The sequence below is a fragment of the Solanum stenotomum genome, chromosome 9, assembly GCF_019186545.1.
Source record: "Solanum stenotomum isolate F172 chromosome 9, ASM1918654v1, whole genome shotgun sequence".
Lineage (NCBI taxonomy): Eukaryota > Viridiplantae > Streptophyta > Magnoliopsida > Solanales > Solanaceae > Solanum > Solanum stenotomum.
Window position 1 is genome coordinate 42,021,068 of NC_064290.1, and position 4,444 is coordinate 42,025,511.

A 4,444-nucleotide genomic window follows, 5' to 3' on the forward strand; every position below is an offset into this window, starting at 1 on the left:
CGTAATTTCCTCATACGATAGTGAAATGACCCGATTCTTTTTTGTAAATGTCTTAAATAATGATACGGACCTGCTCGTTCAATCGGAGCTCAATTTCATGCTCGTTTGCCCAGTCAAATATCATTTCTACTCGGTAAACAATTATTTCTTATTTGCGATAAAAGTTCAATCTCAGGTTAGCGAAAATGCACCAAAATTTGCAGATAAGTCCTATAATTCATGCTCAAAATTTCAGAACCTTCGGAATAATTTTTCGACCTTTAAAACTAACAATGAACCCTTTAGTTGCCACAATTTGCTGAAATAGTGTCAAAGCATCCAAGAAGCTTAAAAACTCACCCAAAACTCATTTGGCACTTCCCGAACACAAACCAAATATGCTACTAGCTTGAAAATGACATTTCGGACTCACTGAAATCGTCCGAATTTGAATTCGAGGTCTCCTTGACCCGGTATCCGATAAGGCGTCAAGAAACTAACTTTAGGCTCAAAAACTCGAAACGCACTCGGGGACTCTAAAAATTCAACCCAGACTCATTCTAGACTTAGAATCACCCCCTGAATTCAACGGTGCCCTCAGAATTCCATTTCGAGCACCAGAACCTCGTTTGTTGACCAAAGTCAACTTTTGATCAAAGTTTCACATTTTTGCAACTTAGGACCTCAAATATTCGTTTTAAATCCAAATTCGACTCCGTAAATTCTCATAGACCAGTTTCGACATTCTAAAACTGCTGAAATCGACGGAAATCCTATTCGAGTCTCGAAACTCAAAATGATTCGAAATAACACTTTTAACCAAACTTTAACTCTTAAAAACTCAACTTTTCATCAATTTTCCTTCAAACCAACTTCTAAAATACAACAATTACGACTCGGGGCAACTATCGGGAGGGGTAAAACGGTCATTTTATGAAAATTTCCAAAAATGACCTTTAGGGTCATTACATTTTGCCTACTATCCTCTTACTCGCACGCCTACAAACTTGAATGAGGACAGTCAGACTAACCCCACAAAAGAACTCTCACTGCTCCTTTCTGCCTTTTCAACAAAGTAAGAAGTAGGAAAATTTGAAAAGGAATCTCATTGCAATCTTTGAAAGACTAGGATGACATCATCCTAGGTGTTACAAGAGTTACAAAAAAATTAATAAGAATTTTCTTGAAGTGATGAGAAAGTCAAAAATAAATATTTTTGGAGAGAAATTTGAGTATGCTTTTCATGAGCTTATAAATAACGCTTTTCATGAAATTATTTTGCATAAAATTTCATAACAATAGTACGGATAAAGGTAGAAGAGATATATATATTCCAGGTAATCATTGCCAAGTCATCTCAATCTAAATCAGAGATATATTGTACAATTTTAGTATAAACTAGGATGTACCCATTAAATTCCACTTTGATGATTAATTTAATTATTATGGACCAAAAAACAAATATAAAAATTAAGAGTGAAAATAAATCATTTGATTGTGTTATTTTCTTTACCTCTATCTTACTATACTTTTGTTGATACGTTGCTACATGAAAAATACATTATTTCACTAGATAATACATGAAGAGAATGACACACTTAAAATGAAGAGAAAATTGGTTTCTCGTTTAACATTGTATGATCAAGGGTTTAAGTTCATCTCAGAGAATGACACGCTTAAAATGTATAAAAGTGTATAAATTCTTTATGGTATTCATAAAGGCAAATTTATTTACTATCAAAAACAGAATTTAGTGATAGACAAATCCTATTACTAAACAACAAAAATTGTAGTTAATTTTATTTTGGGATGCATTAACGATAAATTGCAAAAACAAATCTATTAGCTACGAGCAATTTAGCGACATATTAAAGATAATTTTTTAGTGATTCTACTTCATAATTATTAGGATACTGCAGTTGAAGAGGAAGTTGCAGTAGCTTCTGAAAAGGTTGATTTGAATCAAATTTAGTTGTGACACTTGTGACTTAATCATACAAGTGAAAAAATAATTATCTTTGTTCAACAAGAAGAATTTAATGAATACAAAGATCAAGTTAATTTATTTTTTTTTGACTATTGTGTATTGTTTAAGTAGACAAGGGTGAAGTTCAACAAGAAAACAAAGCACAAGACAAGCAACAAGTTATATTACACACATATAGACTTGCGGGGTCAAAATAGATTTTTTTTCAAAAAAGAAAACCTGGATATTTTGTTCTTTTGATTGACAAATACTCAAGAATAATGTAATGTAGTTTCTAAATATAAAAGAGGGGATATTTTTTACATTTGTTACATGAAAGAAAATGATTGAGAGGTAGATTAAGAAAATAAGAATATTCAGACTGACAATGAATTGAAAACTTTCAACTCCTAATTAAATTATGTTTCTAGTAAACATGAGATATCACACTTGGGATCAGGTATCATGAAGGTTAATTTGCGTTATGTCAAGATTTTCTTTCATTTACCATCGTTGTGCTCTGGATATCCGTTGGTGTAAATAGATGTGAAATTTTCAATCTCCTAGTAAGAGTGAGAGGACATAAAAGTTTACAAAGATAGGGGGACGACCCCGAAAAGACTGTCTACGTATCTCATAGATTAGAACTCAAGTCCTATGTAGTTTGACTTTGTACAAAGATTATTTTTTTTATTCTTGATTCATTACATGGAACAAGGAAAACAACAACAAACTTCATAAATGACACTTCGCCTTTTCAGAGGCTTTCTTTCGAACTTTTTTTTATTTGATCTTTCTCCCTCTATGGATGATATGGTGGAAACTCTATTTCAATCTTCCCTATATTAATGAGGTGCTCCAAGTCAATCCTGAAAATGCGACATTTCTTAATGTCGTGTCCTGTTGTGCCGTGATAGAGACACATCTCACCATTTCTACGTCATGCAAAGGAAGTCTTATTTTCTTTCCCTTTCATAGGGTTAAAATCTTTTCATCCACTAGTTTTTTCGTAGACCTCCAAGGAAGACTCTGTGGAGATGGTGAAATTGTAGTGGTGGATTAGAACATCTTTAATAATAGGAGTTCCTAATTTAACCTGATGATAAGCAAGGATGGATGGGCCACATATGTGGCTAATTTTACCACTGTTGACCGATCCATGAATGGTAGTCCTCAATTCTTGACATTTGTCAATAGTATAACCATGATGGTCAGTTTGGTAAGTACACTCCTTGTGATTATTTTCGGGGTCAACCTTGAAACATGTTCCCTTAATGGAGGTGAAGAGTACCTATAGCCTGCAAAGTGCGGTATATGGTAGATCATAAAGTGACTTCAATGACACCAAGATAGTCTTGAAAATGTATTTTGAAGGTGATCTTTCAATCCTCTAAACCTACCCGGATAGGTTGATTCAATCTTCTTCTTTGAGTTAGATTTCCTTTTTTTCGATGAGACAATCTGTTTATAAATAGTTGACATAAATCGCTTTCATGTCCTTAATGATGGAAGTGAAGTTTTGAAGCACTTCGCTAAGTTCCTGAACATAATCTTTTGAGATTTTGGGGCCTTATTTTCTTAAGGGATGATCCAACATATTGCTAGCCTTAGCCAACACATCCTTCGTGGAAGCGATCTCTGCTTACACCTCAACAACTTTGACCAAGATGGCCTCTTGGACTCTCTTGGTCCGTCTCTTGACTTTCGTCACCTCTCGGTCCATATCCTCTATTCTTCTCAAGAGAGCCTTTTCAGCTTCCTCGATCTCAGTACTCAAGTATCTTTTCATCTTAGCCACAAGTTCAACATTTTTTGAGATGAAAGAGTAAGATTTTAGGATTCTGAGAGTGTTGTTCGAATTTTGTTGAGATACTTAAGACTCAAAGAGTATTTGGACGAACTTTTGATAGTGACTTGATTATTTGTGCTTGTGAAGTTCTACAAAAATTCTCGAAAAAAGGGAAGGGACTAGTATGTATCCAAATGAAGTAACATATTCACACAAAAATAATTATATCACATGGCACATAAACAATTATTGCGCATCCTAAACATATATGTCACCCCTTTGTGCCAAGAGTAGGCCTAACAATTTGAAAGGTATATCACGTCATTGAAAACATTCTATTGCCTCCAGAAATATATTTATACAAGCCTCGTGAGCAAATTGAATGGGGATACATAATATGGGGAAAAGAGATATAAATAACAAGTCCCACACAAAGGTATAATTCTAAACCAAAGCCTTCGTGAAAGATCTTTCCTTCTTGGAGATTTTGACAATCCCTAACGCCTTTTCGATGAAGTAGTAGCTCATGATTATTCATCTACTCGAACAAACTATTTAAATAAATTCCAACCCCAAGGAACAATGGTTTGCCAAACGACGTATGCATTCTTAAAATTTAAACACATAAGTATGAACGTTCATTTATGCTGGGGGAGTTTTGAACTCAATTTAGTCTTTCTAATGGGCCCAATACGCCTTGGGTGTTGGGT